We start from the raw sequence: 22,268 nt of genomic DNA on the forward strand, positions 1-22,268 counted from the left end.
AGTGAACTCCCTTTGCTGTGACTTTCAGGGAAATCTATCCTTAGCTTTTTAAACTATACCATTTGTAATGTCACACATTAAAATAAATACATAAGCATTACAACAAAAAATAGTTATCATAGGACCTAAGAGGAAGACTGAGGGAAGTAGCAGAAAGGAACATAAGAGAAATTCCGAGTGCAAAGACTCAACTCCATTGCTGCCTTTGGGGATGAAGAAAGGGGCCATGAGACAGGGAATGCAGGCAGCTTTAGAACAACCTCCTGGCCAACAGCCAGCAAGGACAGAGGGACCAAAGTCCTATAGTTGTATGTATCTTAATTCTGCCAACAACTTGAATGGACTTGGAAGTGAATTTTCCCCCAAAGCCTCCAGATAAGAGCCCAGGTTAACCAAGACATTGATTTTGGTCCTGTGAGACCAAGGGCAGAGAAACCAGAGAAGCTGTCCTGTGGAAACTATGAGATCATATATTGGTGTTTTTTAAGTGACCAAATTTGTGATATTTGTTATGAAAATTATGAAAAACAAACACACTCAGTATGGGATTTCAAAGCATAGCAGCAGATTGGTGAAATAAGCATCCTTCCTAGAGGACTCAGGTCTGTGTGTGATATAGAGATTTCACACCTAACAGAGAACCCACAAAAGAGCTTTGCACACCTAACTGAGATGAATTTGCTACAAGAAATTATCCATCTTTACAAAAGAATTCTTCCAATTCCTCTTATGAAACATAGCAGACAAACAAAAATAAAACCACTGGCTTTCACTTTTGATAATGCACTTTTCAAATATTTACAGAATGCTCTTTAGTTTCAGATAAATGTTGCATCATGTCTGAGTTGCTGACAACTTTTGCTCTGTCCACTGTCCCAGAAATTACCTTCCTCAAAGTGTGGTGACTTGAGGGCATGAAAGGAAGTATTTCAGATTCAAAGTTAAATGAACCCTATGATCCAGGGACATTGTCAGAAAGTTCCATTCTGAAAGAGAAAAACCCTTAAGAATGCACACCTCTGCAGATAGCTGCCTACAAGAAAACTGCCCAGAAGCAACTTTTCCTACCATGGGGTTCAAGCCTAACTTGCTTATGAGAACACAGCTTCTCCACACATGTCATTGGGAAGCTGCCAACTTAACATAAAACCATTGTAATCTAAAAATTAAAATAGTACTGATGAAACTCGGGGGAAGACAGAGTTCATGAGGAGCTGACATGGAGCAAAGACAGCACATCCTTGTTTCAACTGGCAGGAGAAGGACTTTGCTCTCAGGTTGGTGTCTGGTGAGACACAATTGATAGAAATACGTTATTTTAATTCATATTCATGGGCTTATATGTCTGTCTCCCCAACCAAAATACAAACCCCTCAAGGGCAGGGACATTATCTCATTTATCTTTCTATTTTCATTGCCAAGACATAGACCTTATATATAATAGGTGCTTAAAAAATGCTTACTTAAGGAATGAATTGGCAAGTGGAAACTCTCCCAAACAAGAATGTTTTGTCCAGCTACTGTTCCTCCTCATTTTATCACTTATTTCAAGAGCATTATAGGTGCTGTCTAATAAGTGCCAGACACTGTGTTAAGCATCCAGGAGACACTCTTCTGGAAGAAGAGCATATTCCCTGCACTCATGAAACTCACAATCTACTAGTGAAGATAACCAAATAATCACAAAAGTAAACTTAAGGTGACAATTTGGGCATACCCTGTAAAGGGAAGGTGGCATGAGATGGTATAATAGCTGTGTCTGGTGTAGTCTTGGTGGGGTCTGGGAAGACATGCCTGAAGCAGTCATGTTTGAGCTGAGAGTTGAAGGATAGGAAAGAATTAGTGAGACACAAGAGAATAATCGCAGTCCAGAAGGAAAGAACTGCATGTGTGGTATCCTGTGGCTGAAAGAAGCAGGGAAAGAACAAGGTGTGGAAAGGAGGCCTGTGTGGCTGGAGTTTAGAGAGGGAAGGAAATGGTGATGCAAGAAGTGCCTGGAGAAGAGGCTGTGGCCAGGCCACATGGGGTCTTCTAAGCCAGTGTAAGGATTAGGGTCTTATGTTTTACAACCTGAAAAATTGTGACTGCGGAGAATGAAAGATGTGATTAGTTTTGGGCTCATCTAGTAAATAGGTAGAGAATGTATTGCTGGGAACCAGAGTGGGTGTGGGGAGGTTACAATATTATTCTGAGCCAGGTAGCTTAGACCAGAGAGTAGCTGTGAAGATGGAGAAAAGTAAATGTCTTCGTGCATAGGAGGTAATATATTGGATATTGGGGAAATAGGATTAAGACTTAACTGGATGTATGATGGCCTTATGCAACCTAAACAGTCAACTTTGAAAGAGGACAAGGTGGCTGGGCGCAGTAGCTCACGCCTGTAATCACAGCACTTTGGAAGCCTGAGGCGGGCGGATCACCTGAGGTCAGGAGTTGGAGACCAGCCTGGCCAACTTGATGAAACCCCGTCTCTACTAAAAATACAAAAATTAGCCAGGCATGATGGTGGGTGTCTGTAATCCCAGCTACACAGGAGGCTGAGGCAGGAGAATCGCTTGCATCCGGGAGGCGGAGGTTGCAGTGAGCCAAGATTGTGCCACTGCATTCCATCCTGGGCAACGGAGTAAGACTCCATCTCAAAAAACAAACAAACAAACAAACAAAAAACAAGGTTTGAGGGAGGTGAGAAGGGAAGATCATGAGTTCATATATAAAGCTGTTAGATTTGAGTTGCCTTTGAAACATCCTAGTGATAAACATCAGCAGCTTGTTTCCTAAGTCTGAAGCCCAAAGATACGATATAGCCTGGAAATCTATATTTGTAAATTATCTGCTAAAAGCTGGTAATTGAAGGCTTGTGCCTAAATAGGGTAATCTAGGAAGACAATACGGAGTGAGAAGAGAATTTAGAAACTAGCATCTAAACCCAGCTCTTACTGGCCAGGTAGAGCATGATGAACATCTGAAAGAAATGGAGTGAAAAATCCAGACATTTAAAAAGAAAATATGCAGTGATCAGAAGCTATTTATGACTGATACAAATGGTGAGTGCAGAAATATTGGTTGAATGAATGCATGAAGAAATCTCTGAACTTTTTTTTTTAGCCTCCTTAGGTAAGATGCCTGTTAGCTAGTTAACTAACCTCAAATCCATTCTCAACCTCCTCCCTTGGCTGCCTCTACTACAGTGGACAGTATAGAGGAGAAAACAAAATTTCTTTCCTTTTCCTTTTTAGGTTCTTAATTGATACACTTTCCTGAAAACAAGTTAGACTAACAAAAGAAAAACAAGTAGAAGTTTGTGTGTGTGTGTGTGTTTGCTTGTTTTTGAGAGAGTCTCACTCCATCATCTAGGCTGGAGTGCAGTGGTGTGATCATGGCTCATTGTGGTCTTGATTTCCTGGGCTCAAGAGAACCTCCCACCTCAACCTCCCAAGCAGCTGGGACCACAGGCATGTGCCACCATACCTGGCTAATTTTTAAATTTTTTGTAGAGCCAGGCTCTCCCTATGTTGCCTAGGCTAGTCTTGAACTCCTGGGCTTAAGCAATCCTTCCTTCTTGGCCTCCCAAAATGCTGGGATTACAGGTGTGAGCCACTGAACCCAGCCCAAACAGAAATTTATTAACGCGTGATGTACCCATCACAAGGGAGAGGCCTCAGTTCAAAAATGTTTCTCAAGGTAGTGGCTTAGAGGTCTTGCTTGTATTTTAATAGAGAACCATAAATCTTACATAGGGACAAGACAAATGGGACAGCTTCCAGTCTTTTAAAAGGCAAGAAAATGAGAAAGATGGTAAGATCTGCTCCCAGATTACTCTGGAGCCGGCTGGTGCCTTCTCTGGGCTGATAAGCAAGTGCTGTCTCTAGTAAAGAAGGATTTATATCCCGCCATTAGGCAAATATAGCCTGAGGCAGAGTGCTGACTGGAGTTTTCAGTGTCTTTAATTTAACAATCCTCAATGTTTTGGGGAGAAATATTTTGGTTTCTGTCAATAGTAAAATCAGTCCCACTTGCTTGTAGTGGCCCACATGGTCCAGTAGGTTCAGTGAGAGGTAAGCACAAGTCTGCTGGGAGACTTTGAGCCTTTGAAGGCATTTGCTTCTGGGTAAAGAGGGGTGTGGCAGGTGCTCCCTCTGCCCATCTTCCGTCCTTTACATGTAGACATGTTGGTTAAGGCACAGCAGCCATCTTGTGATTATCAAGCACTAAACATGAGGACAACATGGCCGTATGCTGAAGATGAACAGAGTCTGTTTAGATGATGTTGGGGAGTAATTGCCTCGGTCATCTACCACCACCAGACTTGTGGTTACATGAGAAAAACAGACCCTTATTTGGTTAAGTCACTCTTCATTAGGTTTTCTGTTACTTGTACCAAACATATTTCTAACTAATTCAGACCCCTTTCAAAAAAAGGTTAACTGATACCCAACAAGAATCTTTGATACTCTTGTTAGTAAAATTTAACATTTGCTTTAGCATTTGGTTTATTGTAGAAATAAATGTCATGGGCATTTAAGCTAGATGGGCCAGCTTCCCCCTTGGTCTGATTACCAAGGAAATGAGTGATTGGCTGAGCATGTCTTGCTATGGGACTCCAGTGCCTGGATCCCTCCCACCAAGGTGTCACACCATGTGATGATGCGTGGGCCTCTACCCACCCACATTACTATTTTCTTCTCACAGACACCCCTACTTACAACTATACTGAGTTCATTTACAAAGGAGGAAAATGGCTGCTTCAAAACAGAGCAATGAATTACCTGTCACATCCCTGAGATCTTTTGCTTACCCATATTGAGATTACCTGATTTATCTTCTCAGCCCAACGTTTCGAATTCGTGACGATGTTTTTACTTCTTGCTCCTGTGATATGACACCTTTAGGATTCTGCCCATGTGCTAGCTACCTCATGGTATACACAGTGGGCATGGAGTTTTAAAACAGTGCTTCCTAGCTATCACCAATGGAACAAAAGTGCTTCCCGTTTGTGGTAGAAATCACCCCATGTCGTCATTTGTCAGCTAGTTGCAAAGGAGCTAAAAAATTCTGAAATCCTGTTGTAAAAGACAATCCTCTCCAGACTTGTCCAACACTTCCACTTTGCAGCCAAACTGCAAATGCCATCCCAAAGGTATTAGGTGGCTCTTTTTCTACGTTCATGACAAGAAACAAGAAAATGAAAAGTTGCACGAAGCTGGGAAAATTGCAGAAACCTGGCAGGGGATGACTTTCACCTGAGCAATTTGTCAGTTCCAAAGGGACATGTAAAGCAAGTTTTAAGAATAAGAGGCATCCGGTTCTCATTCTGACTGGTTTGCCTGGCCATAATTATTGCAATGTGGGCTAACATCCCCAGCCCTGCAATGCACCTGTTTAGGCTCAATAAATACAACTGACCTGCAGTATTAGTTAACGTTGATGACAAAACTCAGAAAGATCTTTATTTATTACAGTATATTCTCTTTTTAACTGTGAACATATTGTACTTTCCCCACTCCAGCCTGTCAAAATATACTTGCATATTTTCTCCTCTCACCTCAAGGGAAGGAGCTCAGTGCCCTCTAACTCCATTACTAGGCTTCCTTCCCCAGGACCATGAGGGAACTAGCCCAGCAATGGTGCAAACTGGTGCAACCACTCCGACATATGAATCTCCTGGGAGTCAATTCTCTTGGTAAATATATGCCTTAGACTTGAGAAGTCTAATTTAATTCTCTCCTGCCCAGTCCCCTGGTCCTGCTAGATTTGTAAGGACCTAATAGTCTAAGATAATACCCAAAGTGAAAGGTCAACTTTTTTTTTTTTAAGTAGTAGATTTGTAAAGAATTCAGGGTCAAGAACTGTAGATACTAATCCTTATTCAAACACTAGTTTGCAGGCCTCTTCAAGCCTCTTAATTGTTGTGCCTTTGTGTGTGGAAGAACTGGGACTGCCCTACCTTACACTAATGCTGTGAGGATTAGTAAGTGTTGGAAAATCCCTCTGCAAATACGAAATGCTATGTAAATAATAACAAGCTACATGAGCAGATATTATTGAAGAGATCTTGAACCAGCTGCCCCTACACATACACAAACACACAATCAGACACACATGCACACACACACAAACACTGTGGATGCTAAAAGATTTATTGATGATGATTCTCATGTGGATAAATGGCTTGAATGCAGGCTTACCTGATGGTTGCAGCAAACACTGGTTGACCTCCTGAGGTCCTTTCTTGACCTATTAACCTGTCGTTTCATGTTGATGATGCTAAACCTAATGAATGTAGAGTGGGGGCCATTTCTAAATGTACCCTCAGCAGTAAGGACAATATTTATCAGTATTACTGAGCTTTAGGCTTCATTTATAAAGTGTATTAGCATCAATCATTTTACAAGTATGTATTTCCCAGAACGGCTGCACTTTGCAAAACAAACAAAAGAACTCTGGAAGAATCAGTGGATATTATAATATATGGCACAGTGCTGAGGTAACAAAACAGTTGTGTAATTATTCCCAGCATGACATGTTGATGTACAAAAACTTTGGTTTCCTTTAAACAGTGTCCGTCAATTTCCCCACATCAGTGCAGGAATCACTGACATGCACAATTTTCCCCATCAGTATGATGCCCAATTACTTGAAAAGGGTGAAAACTTTATGCCACTTTCCAGCATGATGGACATAACCTTTAAATATTGGCAATTGCTGAGATGTTTCATGTTGTAAATTTTCTGAACATAATTGTGAGTTTTCTCTTGCCATCAGCTTTTCTTTCTATTCAAATTAGGAAGTATTAACAAAGTTTTGCTTGTCTCTCTTAAGATTCAAATTTATAGCCACAAAGTGTGTTTAACTCTACTAGAATGGTTAAATGAATGCTAAGAGAGATTGTGGAGTCAGCTTTGGGGATATTTTAAAACAAGAGTTTTCCTTCCTGAGCATTTTATATGGAGAATAACCTGAACACAGAGTAGAGTTTTGCATAAACTCTTATGGTCCGATCTGGATATATTATCCAACATATAATTCCCATTTAAAACTCAGACCTAGTCACACATAAAATCATTAGATACTTTTGGCTTCATGTTGACCTGAAAGAGTGAATAGTCTTCCTCAAATGGAACATCAGTTTTTCAAAATGTGAATTTGTATAGCAAATAATTACAGCTGCGCATTGTGTATTTCAATAAATGTGTATTACGTTTTGAGTATTTATGTAAATGAAATTTAGAAACATTCCAGGGCATGGATGACCTCCTAACTACAATGCCCAATGACTTTTTATTTCTCTTCTTTGGTATTTTCCCATTTCCTTTATGTCAAATAAACATTTGACACTCTTCTCTTGGAAATTCTTTTTGTTTTTTTTTGAGACAGAGTCTCGCTCTGTCACCAGGCTGGAGTGCAATGGCATGATCTTGGCTTGCTGCAACCTCCACCTCCTGGGTTCAAGTGATTCTTCTGCCTCAGCCTCCCTGAGTAGCTGGGACTACAGGCACCCACCACCACGCCCGCCCAGCTAATATTTTTTTTTGGTATTTTTAGTAGAGACGGGCTTTCACTGTATTGGCCAGGATGCTCTCAATCCCTTGACCTCATGATCTGCCTGCCTCAGCCTCCCAAAGTGCTGGGATTACAGGCATGAGCCACTGCACCCAGCTGGAAATTCTATCTACTCTTAGTAGCCCTGCACAAACATGGCTTCCTCTATGACTCTATGACAGGCATTTGTTGGATTTTTTTAACCAACTAATATCTAAATTCCCTTTCTAATTGGGGGGGCACCCACTGCAGGAGTAGAGAAGGCCAGATAATTGTTCTCCAAGAGCCCTGGCAGCCAGGGGAGGGTTCATGACCTAAGCTTAGCGGATCAGATGATCCATCCAGAACTCTGTTCCTGGAGCACGGAAAGCAAGAAACCGTTTAACATCCACTGTAGTCGGGGAAGTGGGTCTATAACCAGTGTCTGGAACAGTGGCGGCCATGGAGTCAGGAAACCAGCAGTGCCCACTGGGGAGGTCATCATAGGGGTTTCTGATCAGACAATTCCTGCAGCACAATCAGCTGTGTTCTCAACGTCTTTGATTGCTCACTGCCCAAGGCTGTTTCTCAGTCTTCTTGTGAATTCTCTGAGTGACTAAGTCAACGTCCAATAAGGGCCTTTACAACTTAAGTGAATCAAGTTTTTGTTTGCAAACAAACAAATAAAAAAATCCAAACTCACCTGCACAAAATCACACCCCACCTCATGTACTAAAAGAAATACCTCCTTATCAGAGCAATTTGGGCGTCTTGAATGTCTTTCTCAATTATCTTCCATCTACATTTTCTACTCTCCAGCCAGGTTGACCTAGTCTACATTCTCTGATCACACTTTTTCCCAATCAGGTGCCTCAATTTGAATCAATTTTCTTGTTTATAAGAAGTCCACCTATCATTCAGATCTACATTATCTGGCTGGGAGTGGAGCCATGTTTAATATCTGCTGTAGCGACAGGTACCAGAGGTTTCAAATTCCTCCAGATGCCAGCTCCACTCCCCCGCAACCAGACTTTCCTGTTTTCCCCATTGCCCCAAACCCCAGAAAACAGATGTGACCTTGATCTTCTTTGACCTCTCATAACATTTTGCATCTTTCTTATGTCAAATACCACATTCCACGTTGGAAAAAAATGGTCATTTGTTTTTGTATTCAATCTATTCTAGATTGCGAGTTCTTAGTAATATAGTAAAGGTTATAACTTGTTTTATATCTACACATTTTCTAGCAGTGATCTTGCATGTTGGTTGAAAAACAAAATGGATATGCATAGATCTTTCTTGCTGAAATGACGATTATTATAATGCTTCTAATATACAACTTCCTATGTCTCTAAAATTCTACCTACCTAACGCTTAACTTAAAAAAACATAAAATATTATGCAATCACAAATTATGTTCTATGATCTCTACTTTAAAAAGAAAATAATATATTACACAGTCAAAAATTTAATAATTAGGTTTTTTAGAAAGTGAATAAGTAAATTACTTTGTTGTGGCATATTTAATTGGATATTTAAGATATTTAGCAAACAATTAATGTATCTGGATATGGTTTTGGGTGCAGACAGTCTATGTAAATAGAAAAGCATTGTTTTCATGGCAAACGCTCCTCATTATAAGTTTGTTCCTAGACAGAAAGTGTAATACATTCTTTGATGTACACAGAGTTTCAGAGAAAGGAATAAAGGAATTTAGATAAAACTTAGGGGGGAAAGTCAGTTATTTATACTTCTGTGTTTTATTTCTCAAGGAAATAGATTTGAAGAAAGCATAGTTTTATACCATTAACAGCTGATATGGATAAGATAGAGTTGTTTGATAGCAAAGAACAGATAGGAAAAGAATCCATCTGTCTAGAAAGATCTTCATGGAAATGGATAAGTAGTGCCTATTCGGGAAAAAATTACTACACATATAATATACTTCTGGAAGGTTTATGTGCAAAACATATTTCTTGTCAGTTTCTTGTTTTCTTTTTAAAAAAGAAGCTTCTTTTGGGCCGGGCACGGTGGCTCACGCCTGTAATCCCAGCACTTCAGGAGGCCTAGGCGGGTGGATCACCTGAGGTTGGGAGTTCGAGACTGAGCTGACCAACATGGAGAAACACCGTCTCTACTAAAAATACAAAATTAGCCGGGCGTGGTGGAGCATGCCTGTAATCCCAGCTACTCAGGAGGCTGAGGCAGGAGAATCACTTGAACCTGGGAGGCAGAGGTTGCGGTGAGCCAAGATTGTGCCATTGCACTCCAGCTTGGGCAACAAGAGTGAAACTCCGTCTCAAAAAAGAAGCTTCTTTCTTCAGTTTTTTTTTCCTCCATGACTGCATTTAGAAAACAGTGACAGGGTAAGTGCATTTGGGCTCTTTAGATAGAATCAATTCTGGATTTCTTTTATTACTTTGTCACAATGCTTCAGTGATGGTTCTAGATTAGATAAATTGATCACATTTGAGGAGGGTTTCCTGCAATTCACATATGAACACACACACACACACACACACATGCTCACACATACACATACTCACACATACATGCTCTCACACACTCCAAACATTCTGACTCAAAGCTGTCTTTGCTCTTTGCTTTCAGCATGGCTTCCATCCAGAGCCAATTACAGAAAACAACAGCTCCCCAGCACTATTGCCGACAGTAATCTCAAGGAAAGAATTGCACCTACTCAAGCCTGAGAACATATTCAAGAAGTTAATTATTTTCCTAGTGTGGTCCTTGGAGCAGCCTTTTTTTTTTTTTACCTTTTTCCCTATAAAGTGCCATGGGGTATTATTCCTGTGAAACATATGGGGTACTATATAAAACCAAGTTGTTGCTGATTTTACTTGAAATCAGTTTTTATTTCCTGTTTTGTGTCTACTTGTTTACAGCACCTTGAAACATCTTCTGTGTGGTTGCCCGGTGCTGAGGCCTTCGCAGTCAGAGCTGCATCTCCCTGGTTCCTGGATAGCTCACTTCGGAGTGCTGCGTGTCCCTGCATGTCGAGGGAAGGAAAGAGGTAATGCCAGAAACTAATTTTCAAATAAAATGGCAACATGATTGAAATGTATTCCTCTAAATTCAGTATCAATTAAGTTTAATGGTCACAAGTCTTTCATCGATTTATAGAGCTGTGTATATCATGATTTTTAGAGAGAACATTACTCCCTAGACAGCTCTCTAATTGAGAAAAGGATTCTATAGCACAGAGACCTTCGATTAATGTTCTATAGAGATAATTTGTAGCTTTTTGTTCTGCTGGTCACTGTGCCAGTCATACATGGACTTCACTTAGCAGGTTTGGGAAATTTAGTTGCAGCTACAGCAAACAAAGCCCGATAACTGTGTTCTCCATGACAACAGAAATCTGAAGAAATAGTAACTGATGGGGCTTTTGTTCTTGTCTCATTTCCCATTATGGCAGATCCTCAAGGTAGTATGGAAATAGCAAATTTCTAGTTGCTATTTACACAGATAACTGCCCCCAAAAGACCAACTAGAAAAAGTAGCCAATGGATTGTGCCATTGGTTTTATTCAGGAGCATGTTTCTAGAAAGGAACAGGTTTAGGACTTACATAGGCCTGGGTTCCATTGCTGGCTCAGTGATACACTTGATGTGGACAACGTGACATAATATTGATTATTTGTTATTGGCTTTGGAAGTCATGGTGAGTAACTTACATACAGTTGCACAAATCAGTGTCCTTACGTGGTAAGCACTTATCAAAGGAGACTTCCTACTCTACTTCCTAACATCTGAGGGTCAACGTTTACTACTACACTTCTGGGATGCAGTGACTTCCATGTGAAGGGTAACCAGTTAGAAATCTCAAGAAATGGGTGAGAGTGGCATGGGAGTGTCCCTACACCACCCGCAGATGATTACATTCTAGTTGCCTTCTGGCTTTTCTGTTATTTATTGATTGTTGGCAGCATACTATTGCTGGACTTAGTGATTGCTTACAAACTCAGCTTCCCCTAAGAACTAACAAGCAAATTTAAGCTTCCCAAGAATGCAGGGTGGTGATTAAAATGCCAAAGGCATGAGCCAGTTAAGCTCTAAAGAAGTCCAAAGACAGAAAGCAAAAAAAAAAAAAAAAAAACCTGAGAAAGATGGAAAATCTAGTGACACCTCAGGACTTCACATACTTCCTTGGGCAAGTCAGTGTTCCAAAGTTCATGCTGGCTCTGATGGAGGTAGGGGAGAGCTGGGACAGCAGCCACCACATGGCACCCTTGGAGTTCCATGCCTGATGCATCACATGGAACTGGATTTGGACCTCATCTCTGCCACTGGCAAGCTGTGTGAGCTTGAGGAAGTTATTTAACCTCTCTGGGACTTGGTTTCTATCTCTAAAAGGAGTACTTTCTTCATAGAATTGTTTTGGGGGTTAGGTAAGAAAATGCATTGAAAACAAAAGGCCTAATGATGTGAAAAGTATTACAATTAAGACTACTGGCTTAGAGAGCTTCAGAAAATCTCTCCAAGGTTCTATCTCCTCTCTAAAATGATTATGATAATGGTTCCCACCTTTTAAGGCTGCTGGGAGGATTATGAGCTAGCTCATGACTAGCATTTACAAATATTCCCTGGCATATATTAGGTTCTGCATAAATATTATAAATGTATATCCCCCCTATTGTCCCATTCCCTGGACCATTTGCTTTTTTCTCTACATACCCACCCCCTAGCACCATGCTTGAACTCCTGTATATGTCTCTCCTCTTATGTCCAGCTAGGCTTCCACAAAGAGCCTTAGAAACCAAACTTCAAATGGGCACCATGGCTTCCTAGTGGGGTAATTCTCCTATCTCTGCCCTAATAGTCATGATCAGCCATTTTTAGGCTAACTTCAGCTTTTCCTAGGGGCAATAGCCATTAGCCAAGTAAATGTGACATCTCAATCTCTTTTATAAAAGTGAGAAGAGTGCTAAAAATATTGCTGGTTATTTCACAGTTAATCAGCTTCCCTTGAAGAAGTGGTATGCCTCTGTCCTTGTAGGGAGTCTCATGTTCACTTCTGGTCACCTTGTTTCAAGAGAAGTGGGAGTGAGATTGAAAAGTGCTGGAGAAGGGTATGAGCTTGCTCAGAGGTGGAGGACGATTTATGTTCTATGATAAGCAACAAAGAAGAGGATTAGCAGAAGCTTAGGATGAATTTGATAGCAGGGCTTAATATTACAAGAGTTTAACAAAAACTTATCAGTCCCCCTTTGTCAACATAGCAGCAAAATATGAGTGCAAGTGAATGCTCAACAATATCAAAAGGCGGCAAATGAGAATCCACACTGGAAAATAGTTATTCACACGAAATGTTTACTTGTGCAAATCTCCAATGTCAAAGACATTTCTATAACCAGGATTCTGTCCCTACACTTTAAAAGACTGAACAATTTTGTGCAATAAAAATATGTGATTATGCAAGTATGTCCAATATGGGTAATTAAATTTCATGCTTCAGGAGACAAATTAGTTGTTGAGGGATATCTGGAAGACAATTCTTCTGCATGTATGTCATTTCACAGCTAGCCAGCCTTCCCAATGGGGCTTTGCTGTCCTGCTAGGAAAAGAATAGGGGCACTGTCTAGAGAAACATTTAATAAAGCAAATTCCTTTTCATTTACTCTCAACATTTCTTACCCTCAATTTGAGTGTTGATTAGCCCTTGGAGTTTGAGCTTATGCTAGGCAGATCCCAAACTAAAGGACCTTGAAGAGACCAGGTTTGTTGGTGTGTGTAGTTTCCCAGAGTGGCCTGGAAAATCTATTTGCAGGTTCTTAACCAAATTCTTAAGATGACCCCATGCAAACTCCATCTTCCATTAAAGTTCTTCGGGCCCAAATGAATCAAGTAGAAACCATCACTGTGGAGCTTTAGTTTGCAAGAATGGAGGCCCAGGAAAAGAGTTAATGATTCCTGGATTGTGGGCTTTCCAGAGTCCTAGTTAACTGCATCAATGAAGAATGCACATTTGTATTTAGTTACCCATTCATGGAAAAATATAATTCTTCATTAAAAGTGGAAAGTGGATTGGGAGGAATTGGCAATAAAATTTTATCTCTCATGAAAGAAAACTGTATCTTCTGAGAAAAAATGATTTTTTTTGAGAAGATTTTCTCAAAAATGATTTGAGAAGTGTCAAAAGAAAGGCTCCTTGTCAGAGAGATGTAGCACAGCCCCCAAATAGATGATGTTTGGCCCAATAGACAGCATTTTCATACTAACTTACACGTATCAAACAGAAAGATTAAAAAGTAAGAAAACTTCTTAGATCATGACACTATTTGGATAAATTGCTTCTTTCTTATGTCTATGTTTTCACATTAGTTTACACATTATTTTGGGAAGGATAGAACCATTGTCAATTTTAAGCTAACTTTTGTATTAAAGTTAGTACTAACATAAACTTACTTCCCAGCATTTCATGTGTCCCTTCACTTATCAATTAGGTGACAATCTACTGACTTCAGTTAAAAGCTCTACAGATCTAAAGGGCACTGGGTCCTGTCTGCTAATGGTCAGATTCCAGTTCTGGACTCACTCATAGCAAGGGTTACACTCTATGCCCTAATGTTCGGGGAGAAATTGTGGCCATAACTCCAACCACCATAAATAACTCAAGAACACCCTCGAAGGCATATGGGGGAGGATAGAAAAGATTGCTACACTCTTTTGGGTTAGGATCTTTATCAAAATTATCTCTTTTAATTTTCACAACTGTGAAAAATACACACCATAATGTGTATTTGCATTCCCATTTTGTGGATAAAGAAACTAAGGCTCAGAAAGGCTGAAAAAATTAGCTGAATTTATTGTTCTATTATTAACATCTGCCGCCTTCCTCTGAGTAAGCCTTCAGAGGCCTTTGAGCTGACACTTCTTGGAACAGAGATGAACTATAACTACCAGGCCCAAATTGCAGATTTGCTAGAAAAACAAAACAAAACAAAACAAAAAACGTTGCCATTGTTTTAAGCCACCACATTCTGGGATAATTTGTTATGTACCCATAGTAATAGTGACAATCACAGAAAATATTAACTCCATACTTAGAATCATGATTTTAGCACAATAGGTTGGATCATGCTAATATACATGTATGCATGTATATGCTTGTATGCATAAATGTGAATACATACATGTGGACACCCTGAACATGGCACTAGCAGAGCTCATGACAAGGAATCATAAGCATATACCTCGCGTGCCTGCTCTATTCCCTCCCTACCTCCCCGCATTTCAGAGACATTTCCAGAGGAGTCAAGGAGTAAAGACCTAACTGCATGTGATTGTTCACAGTTTTTCTTATAGTGAACAGTGGCAGCTATGGCTCCTATCCACTAAGTCTGCTTTTTCATGTCCCTTTTTCTTGTTCCTCTGGAGAGCTCTTCCTGCACTCCACGTCGTCCCCAGGAGCTATCAATTCTAAAGCCCCGTTGCCCATCATTAACAGCACTTCCATAGAATGCACTGGATCACTCAGGCGGGCAATTCAGTTCCCCCACTTGCATCCTAGAGATTGGTTCAAGGATATGGGCATGTTACTCAACCAAGGCCCATTTGCATGTAAGCTGAGATTGATAGCTGGACTCCGGAAAAGAGATGTCTTCTGTGGCTGACTGATTAGTCCCAGCTCTTTACTCTTCCTTCTGTCCACACCCTTTGCCCTGTAACTTTGCAGTTCTTCCAGTTAAAATGTAAGACATATCTCCTTGCCTCTTGACTTTGGACTGGGCTGCATGGCTTATTTTGGTCAATGGGATATTAGTAAACATAATGTGAGCAAGGGCTTGAAATTTGCTTGTGCTTTGGGATTTGTACCTCTGCTTTTGACTTGAGAAAAGCTTCCTCAGGGGAGCTTTATTCCTTCATCGTTGACCCAAGAATGAACACAAATGGAACAAAGCTACTCTGGCTGCCTTAGAATGAAGCAAAGCCTCCCTACAGTCAAGCTTTGAATTGATTAAATAAATTCTTCCTATACTATTGAGATTTTGTGGTTGTTACCTAGCATTTTTGAAAAACAATGAGTAACATACACTTTCTTTCCATGCAGCTGCTAAGCCAGAGAAAACATAAATTCAAGTTACTAGTGTCTGTCTTGTGGAGACAGCTCAGCTGACAATAAGGCTAGGTAGGGGTTAGCAGAGTCAAGAGATGGAGAGAAAAACAAATCCATTTGAGCCCATGGACCCAGCTGCCTAAAGCGTTTGAGTCTTCCTTTGTAGTTTCCAGTTACAGGGGTAACAAATCCCTTTTAAAATTACTTATTTAGTTATTTACTTATTTATTTAACTTCCTTAAGATCAGTTTGAATACAGCTTCTGTCACTTGATACAAGAATAGCCTAGACTAATAACGTGTTGCGTAAACCATCTCTGATGTCTTCCCTGCCTCTAGATTGCACTCTTTGCTGCTACCCACAGAGCCATTTCTGGCACCTGAATAACTGGCTTTCAGCCAGATACTGTGTTGGAGGGTATAAAAGATTTTCCACTTGAAGTTTTCTCTACGAATTGTCCCATCGGCCCACCCTTCCTCCTGCACAGGCTGCAACAGAGCAGGGCCTACAGAGGACATGGCTTGGTTTCCATCAGCTGTGGCAGGGTTTCACTGTCATTTGAAAAGACTAACTAGATTTTGACTCTCTTCGGGGTCTTGGAAGGACAGGAAGCTGTGGTTGAATGCAGGAGACTTCAGCTTTCTCTTTCTTCCTAGGGGTGGGCAGTATCTAGCCAAATTTGGTGCGGGGGGTTGGTAGCTTCATGCTTGAGTTATAGGTTGTAATCCCAGAAGGTTGATTTATGTCCCAATGATACAAGATTTATGCCAGAAATAGAGAGGCCCCCCACCGCCATATGTATACATGTGTATTTTTCTGCTGTTTCCCAGCTCTTGGGATATTTCAGAAACGTAAGCTGTAAGATACTGTGAATATGTCCTACTCTGTGTGAATAGCATGGGAATGCCTGAAGGGCTCCATTTTTCTTACCAGTGTGTGAGATTCTAGTTTTGTGTCTTTCTCAGGTTATTCCCTTCTTGCAAGTCTCTTCCCCCTCCCCGCTGTTCCGTCACAGGGCTTCTATCCTACAACTCGCCAGCAAGAGCAAAAAAATGGCACCTCACGCACACACATTTGCTTGGTAAGAAATTGGAGGAGGTTGAATCGCCATGGTGAACAAATGCCCCGGGCCCCTGCCAGCATGTGGGGCCAGGCCTAGAAATCAAACGTGACGTCCCTTCCGTGGCAGCCACTCCACATGCTAACGACAGGTCCAGTGGGCTTGTGTTCTTTCAATTTTAATTATGAAGCAGAAGTGTAATAAGACCGTGTGGCAGGGAACACTGTGGAGCTTGACAAGGTATTTTATCAACATATTATTATATTCAGAAGTAGGCGAGCTCAGAGGATGGTGCGGGGCTCTGAAACCAGCTGAGGTCTCGGCAGACCCACTGTTTCCTCACCCGTGGGAGTGGCCTCAGGGAGAGAGGCTTAACCACCCTGAACATGAGTCTCCTCGGGTCTGGGAATACAGGTCAAGAGTGTTGACAGAAGATGTCATAGTCCCCTGTAGAATCCATCAGTATGGATTTGGTTTTCTTCCTGAACATCCACACTCACGGCCACGTGAGGGATGTGGTCCCATCAAAGTCGTGTTGTGAAGCGGCCTGTTAACAAGCTCCTTGGATGCATTAGGCATTCTACATAAATGTCTCATGTAATGCTCACAACGATGCTGTGCAGTAGACCGATGTAAACACTGCCATGGCCTCCAGGATCCGTCTTCCCGTTTATTGCCCCAAACGCATAGCAGCCTGCTTTTGTTCAGATGGACAATATCCCAACTAAACAAACTTGATTTCCTGGGCTTCCTCAGAGCTATGGGAGACCCTGTGCTTCAACTCAGGCCAATGAGTAGTAAGTGTGAATTCCCTGGGGAAGGCTCTCTGGAAAGCTATTGCTTTCAGACAAGAAATGACAGATTCAGTTGGCTTGTGCCCTTTGCCTGCTACCTACCCTCTTCCTTTTTGCCTGTGTGAAAGATCAAGATGCCTGGAAGGATAGTAGTCACCTCACAGTCATGCATGACAGGACAGAAGAGGGAGGAAGAGAGAAGGAATCCAGAATCCTGACCAGTACATCCGTATCATCATCTCCATTTTACAGATGGGGACACTGAGGCTTAGAAAGGTGAAGCCGTTTGTATAAAGTCACAAATTCAAACCTCCATATCTCTAAATCAAAATTCCATGCTCTTTCCATAAGTTCTGATTAGAGTATAGTCTTAAGATCAGAGATGTTAAATAATATATGTGAGCATTTTATTTTTATTTTTATTTTTTTGAGACAGAGTCTTGCTCTGTTGCCCAGGCTGGAGTGCAGTGGCATGATTTTGGCTCACCACAGCCTCCTTCTCCCAGGTTCAAGCAATTCTCCTGCCTCAGCCTCCCCAGTATCTGGGGTTAGAGGCACCTGCCACCATGCCCAGCTAATTTTCTCATTTTTAATAGAGATGGGGTTCCACTGTGTTGGCTAGGCTGGTCTCAAACTCCTGACCTCAGGTGATCCACCTGCCCCGGCCTCCCAAACTGCTGGGATTACAGGTGTGAGCCACTGCGCCTGGCTGCATTTATTCTTAACTCTAAAACATACTGTTGGTTTTAGGTGGGGCTAAATTCCTGGGATAGGGAAGCTACTTAACAGGCAGGCATGGATGAGAGGTCAGTGACCATGGAGGGCTCAGAAAATTCTTTCACGGTAAGATTTGGTCCACAGCCCTGAGGAGGATGCTCAGTGCCCACTGACTCTCGTCCTGCGACCCTGCGACTACTGCAGAGAAGATGGCCTCAGGAGTGCAAGTTAGTGATGATGTTGCATTTTTTATGACATGAAAGTTTGGAAATGCTCCACACCAGAATAAATCAAGAAAAGGAAGAAGGCTGTCATTTTTATTTTTATTTTTTTTGTTTCAGTGCAGGCAAAAAGTGCTTCATGGTAGAAGAAGGCACAGAGATCTTGGTGGAGATGTTGGCGTAACCACAACTGGTCCTTTCAAGAATTTTGTGGGAATGCTTCCTGAAAACGATTGCTGCTATGCTTTGTATGATGCATATTTTGAAACTAAGGAATCCAGAAAAGAAGAGTTGATGGGTTTTTGTGGGTTTTTAAAAAAATTTTTTTGTATGTGGGCACCCAAATAGAACCTATGAAAAGTAAACTGAGCTACGCAAGTTCCAAAGATGCAATCTAAAAGGAATTTTAAGGCATAAACATGAATGGGCCAGAAGATCTCAATCGGGCTCATATTGCTGAAAAGCTAGATGGGTCCTTAACTGCAATCTTTGAAGGATGCCCTGTGTAGATCATCATTCAGTGCCATACATTGAGAGCTTCCATGTTTAATGTTATTCTTTCACTATATAAATAAAGCATATATATTTAGGTCAGGGTCTCACTGAGGGGGAGCTGTCTTGTCATTTTTTAGAGTAAATATTCTAGAAACACATGCAAACAGTCCTAAATAAATCTAAAGTCTAAAGTTAAAAAAAAAAAGATTGGGAATTTCTGGGTATAGCCTTGTATATACTAACAGCAAGGCGATAGAATTAAATAAAAGCTACCATGAAGAAAGAAAGGGGATATCACTAAGTGGAAGTTGTATGTAAATTCGAAGGAAGCAAATGAACTCCTATGGTGTTCTAGTGATAACAAACAGGATTTTTATTGTCTTCTCTACCCCTTTCTTCATGCCAGTAAAATAGATTTCAGAAGCACTGTTACACCAGAAAGGAAATGAAAGAGATTGCATTTGTGTTTAAGACACTGGATTTTAAAATTTTTGCCATTCGAAAGGTTCTGTGCCCTTTACACCCAAGTAGGGGTGAAATTACACTGAAAAATCACTTTTTTATTATCTTTAAAATGGGGTTTTTACAAAAGGGTGGCAGGAGGGAATCTTGTCATGGACTTCTTTTTCTTTAATGAGCTCTGGTTTCTTAATGTATCATGGACCTGCTTTAAAAGCCTCTTTATTCACATGTAGTTTAACTTAGGGAGAATTAAGCAGGTCAAACCCAAACACGTTTTCCACTTGTACCAAGAATAAATGATTTTCCCTTGGAAATGCCTGAAGAAGAAAATTATAAAGAGAGATTTGATTCTAAAGTCCAGAACCCTTGAGCCCTGAACTTCAGGGATATTGTTCTTGCTTTGATCACAGATACAGAAAAGAAGAAACACAACCCCATATGTTCTTATCTGTTTCTTGCCTTTAGATGGGAAAGACCACATTGGGTTTCTCCCAAGAACTGAGAAAAGACATGCATAATTTAAAGGTAATTTCTGGAGGGATGTATGGTTTAGGACCAACTTTCCCCCAGTCAGCTGACTTAGGACTTCATTGTCCCCAATCAGATGGCTTAGTAACATCCCTTCTAAATCACCAAAACTGCCCGCAGCAGTCTGGGAGTATCCAGCAGATATTTATCTAATTACTACAGTGTAGTGGGAGTAAACTCAATGCTACAGGAATGGAGAGATAATGGAAGATGTGGCATCATATGTCAGGACTTCTAAGCCAATCTGACAGCCATGGTTATGCCAAGGGCATGTGCAGTCCAGAGCAGGCCACTCCATGCACTCCCTTCTCCATGTTGCAGGATTTTTATTCAGGTGAATCCAGATAAAAAATGAATACACCCTTAAATGGTGAAATTGTAAGCAATGGCTGTAAGCAGAAGTGGTTCAGGGCCAAAGAAGCTGTTTGAGGTAAAGGCACCTCTCAAAGACAAGGGACAGGAACAGGAAGGCAATTGGTGCTCAGAAGATAATGCCATTTCCATTCATCCTGGCTGGGAGAGCTGGTTGAGGTGTGCAAAGGAAACTAGGCATGGCTAAGGCTGACACATACTCATTTGTACAGATATTTTAATAATAATAGCAAACACTTAGTGAGCCTTTACTTGTGCTAGGCAGTGTGCTAAGAACCTTTACATGGAGTGCCTCATTTTGTTTTCACAAACAAACTCTATGGAATTCCTTCTAGATTATTTAATAGAGAGGAAGATGAGGCTTAGAAAAGTTAAGTAACTTGGGCATTACACTGGCTTCACTATGGTAGTTAGGGTAGTTAAACCACAATTCAAATGTGAGCAGCCAGATCCTCGACTTGACCTCTTAACCCTCACTAAAGTCATGATTTCTACTTTGTGCTAGTCAATACCTTGAGCCCTGGGAATACCAACGGGATTGAGACATTTCCCTGTGTCTTGGAGCTGATTATATTTTAACTTATAGATTTGTAATATTAAATATTTTTGCCATGATAATGATCTTTCTTCTGAGGACTACACATATAATCTACCTGATACATTTGGATTCTTTCTAGTCACTTTTCACTAATTACCAGATTTATTCCCTGCCTGACTTAGTGTCTTGTCCCAGATCAGATAGGGAGGAGAGGGGAAGAAATGGAGGTTAGAAGCTTCAATTCACCTCACCACATGGACACGTACAGAGAATCAGAAGTGAACATAACTTCTAGAATAAAAGCAAAGCCCATGTGTTATAGATAGGAGGCTGGAGGAAAGGGAGATTAATTCTAACTGGGGGAGCTGGGGAAAGCATCCTAGGAACAGTGACATTGGGCTGGGTATTGAAGTTTGAATGAAGCAGATTAATTCAAACTTTGTGGCCTGGAGACGGTACTGCTTGCCACATAGACTTACCCCATCAAAAACTGCCCAAACTTCCTTCATGTCCTGGGGGGAAAGGAAGAAAAGGAGGAAGGAAGGAAGGAAGGAAGTTAGGAGGGAAGGAAGGAAAGAAGGAAGGAAGAAGAGGGGGAAAGGAGAGAGGGAGAGAGGGCAAAAGAAGGAGGGCAAAAGGATGGAGGGAGGGAGATGGCATATAATGAGAAGAACAAAGGACAAGTAGGGAAAGAGCCTAGTTATTTCTTGAGATCTCTCAGTACTTAAGGGCTCTCTCTGCCTCCAAATCCTAAATTTTGGAGCCACCTTAAAGAATCCCCTTGACACTGATTGTCCCATTAGTCAAGTCTCAACCTTGGCTTCAAGGAAATCTTGATCATTTTCAGGGGACATTGTCCAGGCATGCATTATTTTTGTAAATTCCCAGGTGATCTAAAGTCCAGCCAACACCAAAGACCTTTACAATGGACCACATAGGGCAGACAATCCTCTCTTGTGATTGTACTTCTGCAACTCTGCCAGGCTTTTGGCCTCACTTGGATGCTGTGTGGCAGGTGAGCCTTGTTCATGTTCAGATCATTCTCAATGCTGAGTTGGAAACTGTGTTGCTCTCTGTTAAGTACCAGGGCCCTGTAGCCATATAAAAGAGTTGAAGTCTGGAAGAATTCATGAGGCCCAGTTCTCACAATCTGATTCCCCATAGTTAGTCTTAGGCAGGAGTGGGGAATAAAATCTCAAGTTAATAGCAAACTCAGGGTTTTACTTCTTATTGAACTCCCCTGGAAAGCACCAAAGAACCAGTAGAAAAGGGATGACAGTGTTTGAAGAGGGTCATTTGGTCCTAATCAAGAAGATAAACAAAGTGGGTAGTTGTTTCCTGCTTAGAGAAAGGTCACTGGGGTGACCTTGTGAACAGGTCTTGTGAATTGATATTTTCAAAACCTCCATCTTATCTTCCTTATCAATCACTTTTCACAATAAACAATACAATTTTATGTAGCACATGTTATTTCCTCTTTTCAAATG

At 41.1% G+C, this 22,268-nt stretch overlaps 1 long non-coding RNA gene and 1 pseudogene across 1 annotated transcript in view; both read left to right on the forward strand.

Annotated features, from left to right (window-relative positions):
- Positions 1-10,543, forward strand: part of LOC129058103 (uncharacterized) — a 228,188-nt gene extending 217,645 nt beyond the window's left edge. The window contains exon 4 of the long non-coding RNA XR_008522964.2: positions 10,422-10,543. This is a non-coding gene — a long non-coding RNA (uncharacterized LOC129058103). The remainder of the gene's footprint in view (positions 1-10,421) is intronic.
- A 7,831-nt stretch (positions 10,544-18,374) lies between these two features.
- LOC112132362 (destrin-like) lies at positions 18,375-18,996 on the forward strand (annotated as a pseudogene).
- The last annotated feature ends 3,272 nt before the right edge of the window (positions 18,997-22,268 follow it).

The sequence above is a fragment of the Pongo abelii genome, chromosome 11 (genome assembly GCF_028885655.2).
Source record: "Pongo abelii isolate AG06213 chromosome 11, NHGRI_mPonAbe1-v2.0_pri, whole genome shotgun sequence".
NCBI classification, from domain to species: Eukaryota; Metazoa; Chordata; class Mammalia; order Primates; family Hominidae; genus Pongo; species Pongo abelii.